The 23418-nt window shown below is 45.2% G+C and overlaps 1 protein-coding gene across 21 annotated transcripts in view; it reads right to left on the reverse strand.

Annotated features, from left to right (window-relative positions):
• Window positions 1–23418, reverse strand: part of LOC309862336 (uncharacterized protein) — a 230645-nt gene that overhangs the window by 116368 nt on the left and 90859 nt on the right. For 20 of the 21 annotated variants that reach the window (XR_014310423.1, XR_014310424.1, XR_014310446.1 and 17 more), the window contains one exon: window positions 4068–4324. The exons of the other annotated variant lie outside the window; for it this stretch is intronic. The gene's annotated coding sequence lies outside the window, so the exon portion shown is untranslated. The remainder of the gene's footprint in view (window positions 1–4067; window positions 4325–23418) is intronic. 21 annotated transcript variants of the gene reach the window in all.

Genomic DNA, 23418 nt, shown 5'->3' on the forward strand with positions numbered 1-23418 from the left:
CCATTGGTCAGGACCTTTACCTGATCACCTGCCTGTCCAGCAGGTGACTCCAGACAGATATGAGAGAAGATCATCCAATTACACCCTAAGTGGAGCAATACCTGAGAAGATTCTGGGTACCCATCTCAACCCTGATTCTGACCTTAAGGAGGAAACTCAAACTCTTGCAAAACTACCCCCTTATCACCATCACCATCGGACACAGAAAGGACTGGGTGGGCCATGAAGCTAATTCTGGGCAGGACGACTGACACATCAACCAGGGTCCATCTGGTACACCTGGAAGCACATCACACACAAGATCAGATGGAACACATGGAAGATCAGACAGTCATTCCTGTTTCTTCTCCCCGCCCTCTGCCACGTGGCCTTGCTGAGCAGGGTGACACGGAGAGTACATCTTCACTGCACGGACACTGGGCTTGCCTACGTGCTTTGCTTTGGCCAAGGTTATATCAGTAGATGTGACACAAGAGGAACTCTCCCAAGATTTGCACAGTTTGGTTTGCCCCTTTACACTTTCATGACCCACCATGAGAAAGGCATGCCCCAAGTAGCCACTAGTCCAAAGAGACCAGGACTCAACCACCAGCCTAGAGCCAAGCCATCAATCCCAACAAGACCCAGTCAACCCCCAGTCTCATGAGCAAGAAAACAAATGTCTGTAGTTGTCTGTATGCTGAAAAACCCAAACAGAATGGCCATCACCCCAAGGCATCCTGACCATAAGGTTCCTTATTGCCCCAAACCAGGAGGTGACAGCAATCAACACAATTTAAAGGCTATAGATGGAAATGGAGACAATATCTGCAAACCACATCTCTGATAAGGAGTTAATATCCAAAATATGTAAAGAAATCATAGAGTCCAATAGTTACTAATAATCCAATTCAAAAAAGGTCAAAGGCAGGCACCTGGGTGGCTCAGTTGGTTAAGTGTCTGCCTTCGGCTCAGGTCACGATCCTGGAGTCCCAGAATCGAGTCCCATGTTGGGTTCCCTGCTCAGCGAGGAGTCTGCATCTCCCTCTCCTCCTCCCCCTGGTGCACGTGTGCACACTCTCCCTCTCTCTCAAGTAAATAAATAATAAATCTTTTTTAAAAAATGGTCAAAGGACCTGAATAGATATTTTTCCAAAGAAGACATTCAAATGGCCAAACTGGTATATTGAAAAGGTCGCCAACATCAATGATCACCTGAGAAATGCAAACCCAAACCACATTGGGATATCACCTGACACCTGTTAGAATGGCTGTTAAAAAAAAAAAAAAAACAAGAGATAACAAGTGTTGGCAAGGATGTGGAGAAAAGAAAACCCCCATGTGCCAATTATGGGAATGCAAACTGGTACAGCCACTATAAGAAATGGTTATGAAGATTCCTCAAAAATTTAAAAATAGAATTATCATATGATCCAGCAATCCTGCTTCTGGGTATACATACAAAGGAAATGAAATGAACATTTGGAAGAGCTATCTGTGCCCCCATTTTCAATGCGGCATTATTCACAGTAGCCAAAATCTGGAAACAACCTAAGTGCCCACGGACAGATGAGCAAATATAGAAAATGTGGTATGTGAGTGAGTGTGCATGTGTGTGTGTGTGTGTGTGAGAGAGAGAGAGAGAGGGAGAGAGAGAGAGAGATGGAATATTATTCAGCCACAAAAAAAGAAGGGAATCTTGCCATTTGAGACAACATGAATGAATCTGGAGGGCATTTTACTAAGGGAAATAAGTCAGACAGAGAAAGGCAAGTACTATATGATCTCATCTTATACATGGAATCTAAAAAAAACTAAACTCATAGAAAGAGAGAAGAGACCCGCGGTTATTGGGGGTTGGGGATAGGAGCAGGGGAAATGGGCGCAAATTACTGTTAGAAGATGAAGAGGTCCCGGGGACGTGATGGACAGTGTGGTGACTAAAGTTTACAATACTGTATCACATACTTGAAAGTTGCTAAGAGAATAGATTTTAAAAGTTCCTAAACACACACACACACACACACACACACACACACACACACAAAGGTAACTATGTGAGATGAGGAATGTGCTAACTAACCTTATAGTTGTAATCATTTCACAATACACTGGTATAGCAAATCATTACACTCTACACCTAAAACCTCCCCCACGTTATATGTCAATTATAGCTCAATAAAGCTTGGAAAAAAGGATGATAAATATTTTATTTTTAAAAAGTAGACTGCCATCCTTGCAGGACAGAAGAGAGAAGAGCAGCCACTCCATCAAAATCCCCACAGCACTTGGCAGTGATGACTCCCCAAGGAAACAAATGGGAATCCTGGATGGACCCAGCTTCTGCCTCTCATGCCCCATGTGGTGAATGACTGGGCTTGCCTGCCTCACATCCCTTTTCCCTTCCTCTGGCACTAGCCCCCATCCTCCCTCGGGGGAGCCGCCGTCCATCAGCCCTGTGGCTTAGGAAGGGTCCCTGCTCTCTGGCTCTAGGCATGGGCTCATACTATGCAGCATATGTTCCCCTGGCCACAGTGAGTAGGTCAGGGATGGATGTATGACCCAAGCCAGACCCAAAAGAGCCAACCAGGGGACTCCTGCAGGAACCTCTTGGGAGGAGGAGCTCTTTCTGGTAAGATCTGGGCTCAGAGATGCTGAAGCCACCCCAAACAGACTGAGGAAAGCCAAGGCGAAAAGATGGAAAGAGACAGATGTCTAAAGCCCTTGTGTGAACACCTGGATCCAGCTGTGCCTTAAGTTAACAGGATCCTGAACACCTTTGATGTATGAGCCCCTAAATTTTTGTTTCTTCAGCCTGTGAAGCTGGGTCGTTTCCCTCCCCCACTGAGGATGTTCCCTTCATCAGGCACCCTGTGCAATTGCTCCTCTCCATCCTTGCATCTTTGAAGTCTGTTTAATGTTAAGAGAGGGCATAGAATTCTCATGCTCCTCCATTGGAATTTCTGTTGCTGACCTCTGCCATTTTGTTGAGCCGGTGGTTCCAAATCCTTGACAATGGCAAAGGACATCATCATTGGTCAGGAATATTGCAAAGCATCTGTTTGTATATGCAGACACTTGTGAATTTCTCATTTTTCTTGGGGGGGGGGGGAGCCTGAGCATGTCATCCCCTCCTATCCCTGCCTCCCTCAGTGTTTAGGAATATGATATTTCTGAACTTTAGAGCATTAAAAACCAATCAAACCAGCCCCCTTCAAAACGAAAGGAAAGTATCTTGTCACAGAGGGTCCTCTCCCTAAAACGCATTCCAATGCAATGTCACAAATGCATGTAGCCGGCCAGATGCCATCGGCTGCTGATTGAGGGCCATCTCCTCCCCATCCAGTCATCCCCCAGGCCAGCTGTCAGGGCTCCCCACTTGGAGTCCTCAAGTTCCTGAAATGATACGGGCAGTGCAGATGCCACAGCGCTCACGTAAGGCATGAAAGCAGCCTCGGCCCTTGAGGGCTCCCTGCTCAGCTGTCACAGCCAACTGGGCCACCAGCACAACCAAGGGCTTGCTCAGAGAGCTCCCAAGACAAGACTCACTCCCTCACCCCCAGAGTCAAGCTCCTGATGCTCCATCCAGCAAAACCTTTGTGTCTCTCTGTACTGCCAGTGGCTACCCTCTGAGATCATAGTCATTATCATCATTCTTTTTTTAATATCTTAAATGGTAATAAAGTACCCATAACAAGAGTTTACCATCCTAACCATTTCTAACTGTTCAGTTCAGTGGTGTTAATACTGAATCTCCAAACTATTTCATTTTGCAAACCTAGAATTGTGCACCCATTCTATTTTTTTTTTAAGATTTTATTTATTAGTCAGAGAATGAGAAGGAGAGCACAAGCAGAGAGAGAAGCAGGCTCCCCACTGAGCAGGAAGCCCAATGCGGGGCTCAATCCCAGGACCCTGGGATCATGACCTGAGCCAAAGGCAGAGGCTTAACTCGCTGAGCCACCCAAGCGCCTATTTTAAACAATTCTGCACCCATTTTAAACAATAACTTCCCTTCCCCAGCCCCTGGCAATCACCACCGTTCCCCTATCTCTTGATAGGGGTACTTCATATAAGGGGGATCGTACCTTGTTCGTCTTTTTTATTCCAGCTTATTTCGTTTCAGCCTCACAACCACAAGGTTCACCCATGTTGTAGCAGGTGTCAGAAGGGCGATCCTTTCAGAGGCGGAATAACATTCTATTTCATGTATGTGCCACGTTTTCGTTACCTAGCCACCTACCGAAGGACATTAAGGTTGTTCCCACATCTTGGCCATCATGACGAGCGCTGCCACGGACATGCGAGTGCTGGTCTCTCTTCATCTGTTCCGTTGGCTCTACACCTGGGGGTGTGATTGTCAGAGCGTGTGTTAGTTCCATGCTTAATTTTCTGAGAAAGGGCCATACCGTTCTTCAGAGTGGCTGCACTGCTTTATGTTCCCACCAGGAGTGCACAAGAGTTCCAATCTCTCCACACCCTCGTCCACACCTATGTCCCTGTCCACACTTATTTCCCGGCAGTCAGGGTGATTGTGGTTTATAGTAGCTCTCCTACTGCATGTGTGAGATGATCTCTCCTTGTGGTTTTGGTTTTAACTTCTCTTACTACTCTTACTTCCAACTCTTCTGCTCAGCATGACTGTAACTTTCTTCTGTCTGGTTCCTAATGTTTCAGGGGTAGGCATATTTTGCTTTGAAGACACATGATCCTCGGTGCCTAACCGACTTGCTACAGATGGCCCAACTTCTTCTAAGAGAGATCTCCTGCTTCAAAACCACAGGGGCCTAGAGCTCTTCAGTAACTACTTTCCCCATTTCAGAGGAAGACATCAAGGTCTCCAGAGGGATATGGTAGTGGTTCAAACCTGGAGTGAAAACCTGACTGCCACTCCCCAGCTGTGTGACCGCAGGGCTGTCTCTTGGCCTCTCTGAGCCGTGTTCCTGTTTTTGTGTTTTGCTTCTCTGCAAAACAGAGATAGGAACAGTGTCTAGCTCAGGGCTGCTGTGAGCATTAAGCCAGGTAACACATGCCAGATGCAATGCTTTGCATTGCATTAAGTGGTCAATAAATGCTAGCAGCTATTGCGGACGGTGTTTTCTTACTCTTACTATATCACTTGCCAAAGTCCCATGAGTAGTGGCCAAGTTTCCTGATTCCCAGTTTATGTTCTTGCTGTGGTAACTCGTTTTTTTTAAAAAGAGACTGTATTTATTTGTGAGAGAGAGCGCATACGTGAGTTGGGGGAGGAGGATCTTGAGGATCCCCTCTGATCGAGCAAGATGATGTTCAAGGTGCCAGACACACTGAAAAGCAATATCAGAGCATCTCGGGAGCAAGAAAGAAATTCAGAAAACCACACAGACCGGTAAAACCCCAACTAAGCTAAGAGCAGATAGAAACACAGTACCCTGACTCATCACGGGCAGAGCTCTCGGCTGAGGTCTGGAGCATGGGCTGTAGTCAATGTTACAGAAGCAATGGATAAAGCCGAGGCTATTTTGTTTTTTGCTCTGCTCTACTGCCCGGGTCCCGTACACTTGCTCTCCATCTGTCCCTCAGCAACCTGACTGAACTTAAGGCTCGGGCACTGTGCACTCCTAGGATTCCTCAAAGCACACAACCAGTCCATTAACATGAGGGTGGTTAAATGAAGTGTGGTTTCTCCACACTGCAGAATACTATGCGGCTGCTAAAAGGAATTCAGTGGGGCCACATGCGCCTACATAAAAAGATTAGCACAATAAACCAGAAAGTGAAGAGACCCACATCTAGAAATGTTTTATTAAATGATCCACTTATGGATCATTTAGAATAAGACAAAACAAGAATAAAACAAAACACATATGTGGATATAGGCAGATTTTTTTTTTTTGGAAGGACACACAAAACTATTATTTGGATTCATTTTCTAGGGATGTCATACCAAAGTACAACAAAGTGAGAGGCTGCAATAGCACAAATGCATTGTCCCACAGTGTGGAGGCTGGAAGTCTGAGAATAAGGCACTGGCAGGCTGGAGTCCGCCTGAAGGCCGTGAGGGAAGGGCATGTTTCAGGCCTCTCTTCTCAGCTTGTCCATGGCTATCTTCTCTTCCTGTCTCTTCATACAGGCTTCCATCTATGGGTCTCTGAGTCAAAATTTCCCCTTTTTATAGTAATACCAGTCATATTGAATTAGCACCCACTCTAACAAACTCACTTTCACTTCATGACCTCTATAAAGACCCTATCTCTAAATAAGATCACATTCTGGAGGACAAGGGGTTAGAACTTCCAACATATAAATTGGGGAAGGGAGACAGATTTCAACCCATACCACTGCTGGAGGGAAAACAGAGGTGGAGCTCTTACTTCGTACTTTTCTCCATAGACTTTGAGATTTTATCATGTGTATGAATTTCTACTACAAAAATATTTTAGTAGAAAAACCATTTTGAAATTTAAACCTGCCTCCACCCCCCAAATCAACTGCCAAATGAAAGCACTGAGACTGTATTTTGTAGGTCAGAATCATTTGTCTCCACCTCTGAAATGTCATGGATCACAGGTCTCCAGGATGGAGTGCACACACCCAGGGGAGAGAGGACTTGATCATACTGGTCTCATTCACTTCTCATTATCTCCATTTTAATTTGCTTTGTTCTATGGGGTGTGCGTATGTGTGTGTGTGTGTGTGTGTGTGTTTATGTGTGTGTGTGTGTGTGTGTGTGTGTAGCTGTACCCACTTAGCTAGTCTTAGAGCAGACTAAAACAATGGTTTTGGAAGTAGTTCTCAGCTCATGCTAGAAGGCTCCTTCACAGAGAAGCTGCCTTAGTCATGCAAGGGTCAATACAGAGCCCTCCTGAAAAGATAGGCACCTTCCTACTGGTCAGATAGAATAAGAGAGTCTTCCTGAAACTCACCTACTAGAAGGAAGGGTTACTATTACTCCACCATGGACCCAGTCATCAAAATGTCCTCAAAAACAAGAACTGCAAAAAAAAAAAAAAAGAAAGAAAAGAAAAGAAAAAGGAAAAAAAAAAGAACTGCAGCCAACACCCTGAGAATGGTGTATTGCAAAGAGAGGTCTGGGTTCCCTGATGACACTGCTGAGCCCTTACACAAGCCTTGGAATACTCAGCTCCAAACTTCTTGTTCAGTGAACTAATTAAAAGTCTTGCTTGCTCGATGCCTTATAAATCAGATTTGCTGTCACTTGCAGCCAAAAGCACCCCTGATGGACGCAACGATCATTTTTACCCACGTTACTCTTCCTATGAGATAGTTAAGGACACTGATACCCAGGGAAGCAGATGGATGTATCCCTGGTCACATAGCCAACAAGACTGGAACTAGAACTCAGGGACTTCTTGGAATCCACACACATGCAGGGAAAAGACCCCAGTGAACATAAGCCATTTCTCCCCATGGAGTCTTCACCACATGTTGTCAACTCACAGAGCTGTTTGTAGACTCCAAATGCTATGAGGCACTGGCTGGCCAGCTGTCACCTCCTAGCTCAGCGCCACTGACGTGACGTGTCATCTTTCGCGGTTTTCATGCAGGTCCAGAGGTCCCACAGGCATTCTGCATCCATGCATTGACGACTTGTCCTGCTCCCTCCCTTCTGTGGCCATTTCTTGTCTTCTCTAGACCTCTGACTAGGTCAATGCACACACACATTCTTGCAATATTTTAAATAATGGTTACGAAAAGTATGTAATCACATCAGGACACTAAACAAAAAGCAGAAAAGCAGAACACCAAGTGCATGCATGGAGATTGGAAAAAACATACATGCACCTAAAAAAGTGAAAGCAAACATAACATAATAAAAGTAAATAAATAAATAAATATTTTTTAAAAAGAAATATTCACTTGAGGGTTATAATAAAACTATGAGAAAGTAAAGATCTGTTGTTGTTTTTTTTTAAAGATTTTATTTATTTATTTGACAGAGAGAAATTACAAGTACACTGAGAGGCAGGCAGAGAGAGAGAGAGAGAAGGAAGCAGGCTCCCTGCTGAGCAGAGAGCCCGATGCGGGACTCGATCCCAGGACCCCGAGATCATGACCTGAGCCGTAGGCAGCGGCTTAACCCACTGAGCCACCCAGGCGCCCCTGTTTTTTTTTTTTTTTTAATGAATCAAGTCTCACCTATAACACAGATGTAGAAACAAGCAAAAAAAAAAAAAAAAAAAGAATTAAATGATGTATAAGTTATGCTATTTCATAATGGGAACTAAGTTAGACCTGCTCCTTTAGTTATTAGTGTGTCAGTGAAGTGATTAAATACTAAAACGGTCATATCTTCCACATATATGAAGTTGGAAGGGGAGGCACTTCATCAAAATTTTTAAATTAAAATTTTATAATCCTTTTTAAGGGATTCCTTAAATTTTGTTTTTCAACTTTTTTAAAAAATGTATACTTAAATTCAGTTTAGTTAACAGATAGTGTATTATTAGTTTCAAGGGTAGAATTTAGTGATTCATCAGTTGCATGTAACACCCAGTGCTCATTCCATCAAGTGCCCTCTTTAATGCCCATCACCCAATTATCCCTTCACCCCATTCAATCTCTCCTCTGGTAACTCTGTTTGTTTCCTATCATTGAGTCTTTTGTGATTTGTGTTCTACTCTCTCTTTATCTTGTTTTATTTTTTCTTCCCTTAAAAAAAATAAAAATAAAATGAAAGTGAAAAACACAAGACTGCTGGCTGCGATTGAGGTAAGCCTGGATGAGTTTTCCACTCTTTTTTGATGTTCCTAATTTCCCGTTAGGTGCTTATAGTGAAAAAAAAATAGGTTAAAATGTTTTTTAAATATCTCATTTTTTCTCTGGCCCCTCTCCTGGTGAAACAGAGCACACTAGTCAAAAGTATGAGCTCGAAACTTCACCGTCTGGGTTCACATCCCAGCCCTACCCCCTGAACATGGCATGACCCTCCATGAGTTCCTTAAAAATCTATATTTCCTTTTCCCCCATTTCTGTAAGTTGGGGCTAATAAAAGCACCTGTTTCACAGGACTAAGTTAACACTGGTAAAAAAAACTTTGTGCCTAGTGCCCCGTAAGTGCTCTGTAAGCGCGTGTTAAATACAAGCCACTTCATGGTGCCTTCTCCACGACGGCGGAGGGGGCATCTGGGAAGGGAACGTGATAGAAAATCCAGACAAACCTCATGCTGCGGGTACCCAAGTGGTGGAAGTTGCAGGAGATGTTTTTGTGCTCAAAATCATAAAGACTAGGAACTCCAGACCTGTCTCCTACCAAGCAGGCTGGAGGTGTACTCCTCAGCAATTCAGCACTGGATGGCATAACTACCTCTGATGCTTTCTATCTCATGAAGCATCCCCCCCATAAGGCCAGCAGCAGAATTCAGTGAAGGCAGGATGAGCAATCCTACCCCCGGGGCAGAAAGGCCCCTAGCAAGTCTTTTTTCTGCTCAAATAGGATTAAGTCCTCTAGTGGCCAGGAGGTGACATTACAACTTTTTATGTGAGTCCCAACACAGGATGCCCAAGGGTTGCTGGCGACCTTCATTTAGCTGGGTTTGGTTCTGCTAACGGTGTCAGGAGAGAAGGAGAAGGCAGGTCTCCTTCTCTCCCCTTGCTGTGGCCAAATGAGATAAAACACATTTCCAATGACCCAGTACCTGCATATTTGTGATCTAGCCCACTTTACAAACTAATCTCTAAAAAGGAGGTTCTTCCCTTGGGTGCATTTGATTGTGTATGCCACTTGTGTCCACATTACAGCTGCTGAGAGACAGAAGGTTTCTTAAAAAAAATAATAATAATTTAGGATGTGTTGGAGATGGGTAGACCCTAATCCAGATTGTTTAATTTCAATCCCTTCACTTTATAGATGGGGGAAATCCCAACAACATTTAGAATAATGCTTGGTAGACAGTAAGTATCTCCTAAACATTTTATGAGAATGAGGCACCATTTTTTATCCTTGTCATAACTTTAAGAGTAGACCTCCCTGGGGTGCCTGGGTGGCTCAATCGGTTAAGCATCTGACTCATGGTTACTGCTCCAGTGGTCTCAAGGATTGTGGGGTCAGGCCCTGTGCTCAGCAGGGAGCCTACATAGGGATTACCTCCCCCTGCCCTCCCACCCCCCACTCTCTCTCTTTCTAATAAATTTAAAAGTCTAAAAAAAAAAAAAAAAGAGTAGTCCTCATCAAAAAACTCACCAGATGACACATTAACAGCTCTTTCTTTCTCAACTTGGCACTGGTAAAAATGCCCATGAAAATGGGACACTGCCTTAGGAATAATGTTTCTTCACTTTTATATCTTATATATTATTATATGGTCGAGGAAAAGAAAAAAGCAGGCAGGAAGAGGAAGGAGAAACAGACGAAAAAAAAGAAAAAACAAACAAAACAGTGTAGCATAGAGCTCAAGAAATTTTCTGCAAAGGGCCAGAAGGTAAATATTTTAGGCTTTGCGAGTCATGCAGTCTCTGTCATGGTACTCAACACTGCCACCACCGCAGGAAAGCAGCCCCAGACAATACATGCGTGAACAGGCATGACTGGATTCCACTCAAACTTTATTTACAAAACAATCAGTGGGCTGGATCTACCAACCCTTCCTCTCATGCAAGAATGAGAACATATACGGCAGAGGTGGTTAAGTGAAGGTGGTGTTCATTTACCACCTGGGTCCAGAACCCAGTTCCAGACCCCGAGTACATGTACAACTTCAGGAAATCTGCTAACCTCTCCGTGCTCCAGGATTCTCACCTTTAAAATGGAGAGAGGAAATATCACGTACCTTGAGGCATTGCTGTGGGAATCAAAACCGTGTTGGCAAATGCTTAGGATAGTGACTGGTACTCGTCAGTACACTATAAACAGCAGCTGCCTTCATCATGACCCTCGTCATCATCATCTGTGAACAATGACTGACAGAACCGAACCGTGACCATGGCAGGAGATAATGGACATGAATGTGCTTTACAAAGAGAAGGCAACTTTCACGGAAGTGCTCAAATGTGTAATGACATCCCATCCACTCACTACCCACTGACAAAATGCCAGGGAAGGGGAAGCTGGATATATTCCTGTGCTAGTGGAACAGTCAGGGAAACAAGGTTCCAGAAAACTTAGGAGAATCATTATAAGTGACAGCTTACTGACGTGGTGAGGGGGCCTCATAAAGTGCGAGGTTTTCACATCCCTTGCCCCTCTTCAGCCTCCTTTTAGCAACTTTGGGTCCCAATGACTCTACTAGGGCCTGTTTGTTCAGAGATTTCTGAGTATCACCAAGAAACAGATCCTGAAATTTCTTTCAAGACTGCTCCCCTACCCTCCATCTTCCTGCCCCCTCCCCCTTCTGATTTCTGGCCTTCGTAATCTGCTGCCTTACCCACTGTGAGAGTCCCTTAACTGGTCCCTATGACACAGACGGATTTCTCCTGGTTACATCATCCACCGTCCACCATCATTCTCCATGACTCTCAGGCTTAGGTCTGCATTATGAAAAATGCACAGGGGGCCTTTCATGATACATGTCCCCATCGGTTCACGAGGCCAAGCACTCTTATTCCCCTGTGCATCCCCAGGCACAGTCGACCCCAGCTCCAGTGACTGCTCACCCTCTGCTCAGCTCCACAAGCTTCCTGCAGGGGGTCTCAATGGTGCCATTGGTGCTCCAGAGCAGACACCCCCAGAGCTCTCAGCAAGGCAGCTCGCCTGTCACCACCACACACGTATCCCAACACTTCATCTCAACACCACAGTCTAAAAACCCTCCAGATCAGTTCCACCATGCCTCAGCCCCTGCCTGGAGCCCACAGCTCCCAACCATCATCCCACATCGCCTGCTCTTCCATCCCCGAAGGGCTCTGTGCACACATTGCTGTGACCCACCTGCTGCCCCCACCCCAGTGTCCCAGCCTTCTCATGGGTCCTGCGCCTTTCACTGTCCATTGTCAGCACAGTCCTCTATTCTCAACCCCTTCCCTGGAGCTTCCTTTCACCTTGCCCCTACCCAAAACTTAAAAACTCTGCTTCCTCTTCTGCCTGCTCAAGGGTAGCTCTTCTCTTGCTTAAACTCCTTGTGCCACTGACCCATAGGTAGACAAGATGTCCTCCTCGCCATATTCAGGACTTTCTCGTGCTTCCCTGAAAAAGCTCATGGACCTAGAAGCTCAAACCATGAGACTACACCACCCAGCCCCTTCCTGCCTCAACTCTGTTGTGCTTTTCATTTATTAATCCCACAAAGCAGTCACGGGGTAGGTAGGATGATCCTCATTTCACAAATGAGGAAACTGATGCACAGAGAGGTTAAGCAGTTTGCCCAGGATCACACAGATAAGACACACATTCAGAGAACCTGCACTAGAATCTGGCCTCTTAACCTACTCACTCCCAGATATGGTGGCACCCTCTGCTCACCCCCATTTCTTGAAGATTTTAGCACCTGCCCTACTGACTCTCTTTCTAAAACCACTACTGTCATAATGCCTAGTGATTTCAATTCCACGAAGACAATTTTCCTAGCACACTTTCCACTTCATTCCTTGGCCTCCTTGTGTCCAGTTTTCCTGTTCTTCATCCTATAATCCTATAACCTCAGCCAATGCTCAGATCAGGTCACTGGCAATAACTGCGTATTATGGACCGAATGCTTATGTCCCCCCAAAATTCATATGCTGAAACCCTAACACTCAATATGATGGTATTTGGAGATGGGGGGAGGTAATTAGCGTTGGATAAGGCTATAAGGATAGAGCTCTTTGAATGGGATTGGTTCCCTGTGAAAAGACACCAGAGAGCTCACTTGCATGTCCTCTCATTCCCTCTCACCCTCTCTCCCCTCCCAAGCCCCTTGCTTCTCTCTCCTTCATTCTCTCTCCCCTCCTTCACATGCACAAAGAAGAGGTCACGTGAGCACACAATGAGAGGGGAGATCTCCTACAAAGCAAGAATGGAAGCCTCAGAATGAAACCTGCCTTGCCAGCATTTTGACCCTGGACATAGCCTCCAGAGCTGGGAGATACGTCTACTGTGTAAGCCATCCAGCCTGTAGTGTTTTGTTATGACAGGCCTAACAGACTAATCCCCTTCAATTTCTCTATAATTCCCACTTCAAACACCCCAGCCATAAACCACTATCCCCAATCTTTCCATGAATCCAACTCTAATCATCTTAAAAATCCATCGAGACCTCCATCATTGACCGAAGCACCAAGAGCATCTGCCCACCTTGCCTGGCTAAATTCTAGGTCTACACCCCCTTTCACATACCCTTAATCCCAGTGCATACAGTTCTTTCCTCCCTTTTGCCTAGCAAAATGCAATTTTGGTGAAGCCCACCCACCGCCCCACCCTGTGTCTGTTCCTAGCAGCTGAACCTGGTAGAGACTCACACCCGGGTGTGCTAACAGGCCTCACCAAAACACCCCCTGGCCATGCCCAGCAACCCCACATTTCCTTAGTCAGTCCCCTCACCTCGGGACTATCCTCTGGACCTTCTCCTCAAACTTCCAATGCTTACTCCCTCATTCTCAACTGATCTCCTTGTCTTTGCACTCTGAATAAGCAGAAGTAGTCCAAGGAGATCCTCCTCATGCAACCCCCACTGACCACTACCCCACCAGCTTCTGTCCCATCTTCCTGCCTCCCTCTGTCACTTCTTCTCTGCAAAGGCCAGCCGCTCCCCTAGGCCATCACCTCTCACTTCCTTGAGGACATTACTCTAGCAAGTAAACCTCTGGCTCCTACATTACGGTGTCTCCCCTCTCTGCTGAATCATCTCCATCATCCTACAGACATGCTGTTCTTCCTTCTACCTTAAAAAAATGCTTTTTAACTACTACGACCCCACTTTCCCCTCCAGCTACTGCCATTTCTTTCTTCTCCTTCACAAAGTAGATTTTCTAGAATGTTCACTGAACTCGGTCTAGTTTCTCCCCTCTCATTCTGAGGTCCACTCAAAGTAGCTCTCAGTCTCTCCATCCCCCTGGAATGGCTCTTCCCAAAGGCTTCCATGGTGCTCAATCCAGCAGTCAATACTCAGTCCCCATTGCCTTGCCTGACCATTAGCAATGACACAGATGACCATGCCCTCCTCTTAAAATACAGCGGGATCCAAAAAGAATCAGATGCTTTGAAAATTGTATTACTCAGTAATTGCATTATGTCTGAACAGGTAGTTAAAACCTCTTCTTCAAGCAATTATCCTAGTGACTGCTTATCATCTTATAAGGGCTCAACATGTTCCCCTCATGTCCCATGACACATACTGATCCCAGAAGGTATTTGCCCCACGCCTGTGTGGCACATTACAGTTAAAATGAAATGAAATCTTGCCATTTGCGACAACATGGATGGAACTAGAGCGTATCATGCTTAGCGAAATAAGTCAAGCAGAGAAAGACAACTATCATATGATCTCCCTGATATGAGGAAGTTGTGATGCAACATGGGGGCTTAAGTGGGTACGAGAAGAATAAATGAAACAAGATGGGATTGGGAGGGAGACAAACCATAAGTGACTCTTAATCTCACAAAACAAACTGAGGGTTGCTGGGGGGAGGGGGTTTGGGAGAAGGGGGTGGGATTATGGACATTGGGGAGGGTATGTGCTTTGGTGAGTGCTGTGAAGTGTGTAAACCTGGTGATTCACAGACCTGTACCCCTGGGGATAAAAATATATGTTTATAAAAAAAATTAAAAAATTAAAAATTAAAAATTAAAAAAAAATGAAATGGCAGCCAAGATACATTTCTTTCTGTCCTCAAGGTTGGAAGAAATAGCATAAACCAAGATTCTTGAGTCCTAAAAGGTTTATTTTGATTACTGCATAATAAAATTCTTATGGACAACTTATCTGGAATTGGCCAGTACTTTCTCAGCCCACGTCGGGGACACCACACTCACCAGGTTCTCCTCCTACCTCTCCAGCTGTTCCTTCCCCGTGCCCTACACCAGGTCCTTCTTACCTCTTTGCCTTGTATGCTCAGGAGCTCCATCCATTTCTCCTTCTCCCGTCTACTCTCAGTCTTTGGTGTGCTCATCCACGCTCTTGGCTTTAAGAACCAGTAAGCTCAGGTAACAAGCTCATATAACAACTCCCCACTTGGCATTGCCCCCTGCATGACATCTAAGAGGCATCTCGAGCTCCTCATCTTCCCACACACATAAATCAGATTCTCTCAGCCAGTGCCCTTTCTGAAGGCGTCGTATTCATTCACAGTTACTTGGACCAAAACTCTTGGAGTTCTCCTTGACACCTTTCTCTCTCACACATCCCACATCTCATGTCTCAGCAAAGCCCACTTTCACAACATGACAACCTCTTGCCCCTTCACCGGTCCCGGCCCAGACCAAGAAAGTTCCATTTTCACCTGAATTATGGCAACAGCCTTCTCCCAGATTCTCTGCTCCATTCTTGCCTCTTGAATTAGTTTCCTGTGGCTGCCGCAGCAAATGTCTTCCACTGGGTGGCTTAAAAAAATAGGAATATATTCTCTCACAGTGCTCAAAAGCAGAAGCACAAAAATCAAGGTGTCAGCAGGACCACACCTCCTCACCTACTCGGGCTTCTAGTGGCTTCCGGCATCCCTTGGCTTATGGCTGTAGCCCTCCGATCTCTGCCTCCATCCTCATGTGGCCTTCTCCTCTGTGTCTGTGTCTTCTCTTCTTCTGTCTCTTTTTTTAAGAACGCTTGTCATTGGACTAGAATCCACTCAATCCAGGATGAGCTCATCTCAAGATCCATAGCTTAACTATATCTGCAAAGACCCTTTTTCCAAATAAGCTTACATTTACAGGCTCTAGGGGTGAGGATGAGGGTAGCTTTTGAGGGGGCCACCATCCAACACACTAAACATCTCCGGAGTCTGTTCCCCATTCAGCACCCAGTCAAGGGTCCTTAAAACCATAAACCATGTCATGTTGTGCCTTCAAACCCTCTGTAAGTGCTCGTCTCATCAGAGATATCAGAGGTCCTCACCATGGCCAGGAAGACCCTAGGACATTGTCCCCACTAACTCCCTTACTTCATCACCCCCCCGCCCCTCCCTCCCTCTGCTGCATCCCCCTCCCCTCCCCACCCCCATTTCACCCCATCCCTGGGCTTTTGTCCTTCCTGTCTTCTCTGCTCCCTTCATGGTTCCCTTCCTCTCAAGTCATTTCTCCACTATTACCTCCTAATACTTTTGCCACTTCCTAATCCCCCTTACTTTGCCTCATTTTTTCTTCACAGCATTTCTATACTCTTCCATCATCAATTGTACATTGCTCATTTATTTACTGTCTGCCTCCTTTCACAGAATGTAAGACCCATGAGGACAGAATTTTGTTTTGCTCACTGCATGCTACAGACTGAATGTTTTTGTTCCCCCCACCCCCGCCGTCCCACCCGAGATTCGTAAGTTGAAGCCTTAATCTTCAATGTGGTGGTATTTTCAGATGCGCCTTTGGTAATTTGTTTAGATGAAGTCATGAGGGTCAGGTCCTCATAATGAGTTTTATGTCCTTATAAGACGAGACCAGACAGACTGCTCTTTTTCTCTCTCCACCACATGAGGACACAGCAAAAAGGCCACCATCTACAAGAGAGCCCCCACTGGGAACAAAACAGACAAGCACCTTGATCTTAGACTTCCCAGCCTCCAAAACTTTGAGAATCAAGTGTCTGTTGGTAAGCCACATAACCATGACATTTTGTAACCTAAGACAAACTGTGATAGCTCCATTACCTAGAACAGTGCTTGGGGGCTGATGGAGAACCCATAAATATTGTGAGTGAAACCTTCCCATAGTACTGTGGGAAGAGATTATATTCCATTTTTCAGGCACTTTTCTTCTTTTATCAAAACAATGGGAGGCAGCATTGGGCTAGATTGTGCTCTGGGGTCATTGTTCACTCTGTGTACACATGTCACACATGCATCTCCATCTTAGAGCTCACATGCCATCCTGTCATGATGTGACAGATCTGTCTCCTCCACAAGACTAGGAACTCTTCTTAGGATGAGCTGGAATTTTGGGGTAATGTTTTAAAGTGCTTCATGAGGTCTTTTGGGGTTTAACACTGCAGGTTATTTTAGTTCCAAGTAACAGAAAACCTAACCAAAACCTAACCAAAGCTCAACCTGTAAAGGAACTAAAGATTTTGGAGGTAGAAAAGGCTTCAGGAAAGGTCTGATCCAGTAGCTGAACAATGTTACTCAGTATCCATTTCCTTCCTTCTCACTAAGGACCTACCCCAGTGTCAGCTTCATCCTAAGGCTGACTCCTCTCACAGTCACAAGAGAGCTATAACAGGGTTCATCTCTCTCATTCACATCTCAAGAAGGAGAGAATTTCTCTTCCCCCCAACCTTCAAAGAACTCCTGGGCTCCCTCTTCTTGGAGCCACTCACAATATATTCCCAGTCCTGAACCAATTCAACTCTGTAGTAATTAAGTTAATTGCTTTCAACTGATAAAGATCCTCTTCTAGACCTGGGGATAGAGCCAGCCAAACCATAGGCTGGGCAATTTAGAGTCCTTTTAGGAAGAAAGAGGGGAAATGGATGCTAGGAAGATGACCAGTAATTCTCAGCAAAGCGGGCCATCCAGAAATTCAAACCTTCCCAGGTGACTGCTAAACCCATCCCCAAACAGGGTAAGTTCTGGGCCCCCCCAATCAAGTTATGGCTTTTATGAGATATGAGCAAACCTAACCAAGAGTACAGAACGCCTCTTTTAGAAACTAGTGGTGAGCAGGCCAAGCATACAATTAAGTACTGAATTTTTCTATAAACACACAAACACAGACACACACAGAGCAGGGCATGGCATTAAGTCCTCCACACAGATCCCTTTCCCACCAGCCTGTCTTGTGCCGAAAGACCTCTGGTTAGAGAATGTGCCAAATGATGGATGAAATGTTCCATCATAATTGAAACAGATTCTCAGCAGGCAGCGGCTTTGCCCTCTGCATAGCACAGAATGCCTTTATGTAAGGACATATCTATGTATGTGGACCCACAGCATCAATCTTGAGGCTTCCTGCTCTCTTTACTCTCCACCTCTCTTTCTCTCTGCAAGACTACCACAGACTAACTGCTAAGGAAATCTTGACTCTGTTGAAAGTGATCCAGGCAAGTAAATAAACTTCCCATTTGAAAGTGATTTAAGGATCCCCCAAAACTTTTTTATCTCCTACTACCTCTCCCACGAGTCTGCCTGGAATCTAAAATTCCCCCATCAGTCAAGCCTTTGGATTTAGGGTCTTGAAAATTCTAGAAAATTATCTCTTAAGCCATTACTGGCCACTGACTCCTGGGGTGTTAGAGACCTTGCAGTGATGAAGCCCTGGATGTGCACATCTTAATGAGAGGAAAAGAGGGCTTTGTACTAACACCAGGCCAAGGAACATTCTAAGACACCAGCAAGTAGGCAGAGCAAAAAGCCAGAATTTGAGATGCAAGAACACCAGCATCCAACATTTCTTGCATCTCAACTGGGAGACTCTTTGCTTCTTTTATCAAAATAATGAAAGGCAGCATGTGCGGTGATTAAGCTCTAGAGTCTGACGTACTGGGTCCAGACTCCAGCTCTGCCTCTAATTGTGTGACCCTGTGCAAGTCTTTTCAACACTTACCAGCAGAGGGAGGATAATAATAGGAACTTGTGGGATAATGTTATAATATAAAATACATACAAATACACTATACTATTAATAGTATTGTATAATATATACTTAAATATATAATATACTGTAGTATACTATATAGTATATGATACTGTATATACCATTATATAGTTTCCTACATAGTATATATTCTAGTATATTATAATAAATAGTATAATATATTACATATACACTATATATACCATTAAACTATATTATGTAGTGTAACATAAAATATATACATGTATATTATACATAATATATAATGTATATGTATACATGATACATTATACTATATATTATAGTATATTTTATACTGTATATATTTTATGTAAGAATATATGTTAACTATACATTATATGTTACATATGCTATGCAATGTTATATTACACTAGTATATCTTATACTATGTACAAATTTATATATACTATGCTGTAGATGACAGTATAATATAGTATAGTAAAATAGAATAATATAATAATACAGCACATAGTATAATATATAATATTATAATAGTAATACAATAATAATAACCCTTATAGGGTTGTTGGTGGATTAAGTTACATCCTTGACAAAGACTGAGATACTGTTCACATTTCTCCATGCCCCTGTGGTAGTGTTATACATCCAACCTTTACATGGCTTCAGGGGTTATGGAGGAACCTCCCCTGCCCCTGCCTTTGGACTTGACTATACCACTGGCCTTGGCCAATGCGATGCTAGCAATGGCTTGAAATGTGCCTGCATAACTGGCAATGCCTTCCTCTAATCCTGCCTTGGCCCAAGGAACCAGCTAGTGTAAGGAGGATGAGATTCACATGTAATAGGTCTGGAACCACACTATAGCCAGAGCCCAACACATCCAAGCCACTGTAGATAAGACAAATCCCAGCTGACCTGAAGATGTATGAGCTGAACACCCCTGAGACCCTGTGTTTGCTTATTACACAGCCAAGGCTGAGTGCATAGTAAACACTCAATAAACATGTGCTACTCATATTATGATTACTGGCATGAGAAACTACATGTGACTCATACAACCAGGGTATTCATTTGGAAAATCGGGTTTATGATATTTGCTCTCATAGTAAAAAGTTGCACTGCAAACTTTCAGAGGACTATCTGGCATCTGAACCAGCAGGCATCCCATGGTGTGGTTGACAAACAGAATCATTAACACCCCTCACCTCCCACCCAGATCGACATCTGTGTTTGTCACAAGTTCTCCACTGCATCACCACACTCTCCACTCAACAACCTGCGCAATGTTTATCGAGTACCTTCAACATCTGCTAGGCAAGAGGACAACCCACAGTCAATAGGACAAATAAGGCTGAGCCTTCAGGGGGCCGCATTCTAGTAAGGGAGACAGGTAACACACAAAGAAAGAAGCCAACAGAGACTAATGAGAGCTGGGAGGGCAATAAACAGGTGAAAAGCCAACAAGTAACTGGGGAGGCCACTTTATCTACTGGTCAAGGAGAACAGAAGGGCAAGTGCAAAGTTCAAAGTGTCTGAGGAGCCAATAGGAGCCATTTGTCTCTGGAGGGGTGCGTGAGGGATCAGTGGGAAAAGAGAAGGTTGAGAGGGAGCAAGGACCCAAGGAGGACAGTCTTCCAAATAAAGACATCACCAGTAACATAATTCCACCGAACAAAATACAACTATACTGCAAACAACCAAAAATGCACTAACCTCTTTCCCAAAAAAAAGAGGTAAAGTCCTTGTGTAATACTCTTCTTAAACCTATGATGTAATTTAAACCTATGACATAAAATTAGTAATACTTAAGGAGTAAGACATAAGGTCAACAGATCTTACATCATATGATAAGGGAATAAGAGAGAAGAAAACGAAGACATAACAAAGGTATTTGAGACACGGATAGATACATATATTTATAACAAAACTAGGAGAAAACGCTCATGACAATTTTAGTCCTTGTTTCTGTAACTAGTCAGGAGGTCATAGCTGGTATTTATAACTTTCTTCTTCTTCTACCCATTCTGTGTTCCCTTTGCTTTCAACTGGTTGTGATTCTTTACTTGGTGTGGTGACCCAAACCATCACCATTAAAGGGTCTGAGCTGTTAGTAGGTCTACCTGGATCATGTTGTGGTGGTTTTCCCTGGGTCTTTATCACAGGGCATGGTAAGGGATCTCTTATATTCCAGACATACTCTTCTTTCCCTGCACTGTGGAACAGTGGCACAATTTCCCCTTTGTAGTCAGAATCAATCACACTAGCCAGCACCGTAACTCTCTTCTTGATTCAGAGGTATGAGGAGCCCAAAGTGGCCAGGCAGCCTCCTTTAACTTCCAAGTCAACAGAATCATGGTTGTGTCTTCTGGTAGAACTATTCCTTTCTCTGGAACAAAGACCTCTAGGCCAGCAGACCATAAAGTTGTGGGAACAAGAAGCAAAAATATTGCTAGTGGGTTCCCAGGAGTAATAGTGAGTGGGGCCATTCCCAGGTCCACCCCTTGATTCCTGGACCCGTGAATCCAGGCTACCAGAGAAATAGCAGCACAATCTGGATCCTGATTCAGAGCATATCCAGCCTTCTGAAGAGCCCTGACTCAGCCCCACAAATTCCTCCAAGGTATCACCCCCTGTTACCCTGAGTCTTCCAAAGGCCATTCTGTCAAGACAGTTGCAGGGGTATGCAGCTGATATGCCTGTGATGCAGGATGGGGGATGGGCACTGTCAGCCTCACCAGCAGAAAGCAAACTGCCTCCAGCGGGCCTGATGGACGGGGAAGGAGGAAAAGGTGTTGGCCACAGCAATGGCCGCAAACTGGGTACCAGGGATGCGCGAATGTCACTCATTATTGAGTGAGCAGGGGTCTTGACTGCCTTCCCATTCCACAGGACATGGCCCTGGGTGGGCACACGGACAGCATGGTGCTGATTGTACCTCGTGGAGAAGATATAGCAACTATTCTAGGTTCTCAGTAAGACATTGGCATGTCAGGGATGGGAAATAAATCTCACTAAAATCCAGGAGTTTTTTTACCTCAGTGAAATTTCTGGGGTCCAGTGATGTGGGTGCATGAAGGTATCTTTTTTTTTTTTTTAAAGATTTTATTTATTTATTTGACAGAGATCACAAGTAGGCAGAGAGGCAAGCAGAGAGGGTGGGGGGGAAACAGGCTCCCTGCTGAGCAGAGAGCCCAATTCGAGGCTCCATCCCAGCACCCTGGGATCATGACCCAAGCTGAAGGCAGAGGCTTTAACCCACTGAGCCACCCAGGTGCCCTGGAGGTATCTTTTTAAGGTGAAGGACAAGTTGTTGCTTCTGGCCTGTCCTATAAGCAAGAAAGAGGTACAACGCCTAGTGAGCCTCTGGATTTGGGGGGCAGCACATTCCTGATTTGGGTGTGTGGCTGTGGCCCACTTATGGAGTGATCCCCCAAACTACTTGGTTTGAGTGGGGCCCAGGACAAAAGCAAGAGAAGTTTTATGCAGGAGGTCGGGCCACTGTGCAAGCTTCCCAGCCACTCGGGCAGACGATCCAGAGGATTCCGTGGTGCCTACGTGGCAGTGGCAGACAGGGTGTGCTTGGGAACTTGTGGCAAGACCCTTAAGGGAAACCACAGCACAGGCCTTTAGGATTTTGGAGCAAGGCCCTGCCGTCTTCTGCAGAGAACTACTCTCCTTCTGAGGAACAGCTCTTGGGTTGCTACTGGGTCTTAGTACTTAACCCAACCATGGGTCGCAGCTTACCCTGGCTTCCCCCACCTCCCATCCACCTCCTATCTGACGGCCAGGCGTGCTGACTTCAGGTCCATACCCAGATGCAGAAGCAATGCCTTACAGAGTGTCTGTTGTAGCAGCTCGCACAACTGCGCAAGGCCAGATCCCTAAAATTATCCCTCACTCTAGAGCACAGAGGTTCTGCTCCTCTGATGGGCTTTCTCCAGTGTAAGGCCTCCTTCCCAGAAAACCCCTCTGCCTGATCTCTCCAGACAACATTGAACTCTGTCGCTGAGGATGAGGGAAGAACCTGACTTGTATCACAGCCAACCCTGATGGAAAACAGTAAGAATTCAGAGGGACCCGCTCGTGGGATCTGGGGAGGGGCTGTGTGGGGAGAAGGGGCTCTGCCCAGCCCACGTCAGGAACAGAATGTGTCCACATGTTGTGCATCAGGGAATCGTTCTGTAATCCTTTTTACAGAAGAGTAAGACAAAATACATATTTGTTTCTCCATCGGAGCCTTTTTTCCAGTCACTACTCTCAACACACGAGGAAATTCCACATACTGCTGCCCTGGCCCGGCTTCTGCTCTAGGTCTGTCCCCGTCTTGGGTGGGGATAGGGGGATAGGGGGAGAGGAAAAAGGGCAACCAGAGCCCAGGCACTCTGAGGGGTCATGAGAACCAGCATTTCCTGCCTCACCTGGGGGGAAGGATGGAGACTGAGGTGTGACCTACGCGGGATTTGAGGACCAGTCCAACCACTTCCCCAACCATTTAGTGTCACCTCCTGCCACCGTTCATGGCCGGCTGCCAATGCACTGATTCTGTGACTCCTGGAACACACGGCTCTGCCTTATCTGCTGGCCTGTCCTTGTAAGTCAGTCACCGTCACCTCCCCTGGAAGCCATCACCCCAAAACTGAAGCCCACCCCGGCCTGTGATCAGTGTACACATTTTCTGTGCCTCCAAGTGAGTATGACCTTGGTTTAAGATAACCTGACTGCACAACACTCTCCCCACTAGCGTCTAACCTCTCTGTGGTCTCGAAGTACCTTTCCCTCCAGATGCCAACACTTCACGGGGTGCTTTGCCGGAAAAAGACCCCACATAC

This window comes from Mustela nivalis, assembly GCF_964662115.1.
Source record: "Mustela nivalis genome assembly, chromosome: 3".
Classification (NCBI taxonomy): Eukaryota; Metazoa; Chordata; class Mammalia; order Carnivora; family Mustelidae; genus Mustela; species Mustela nivalis.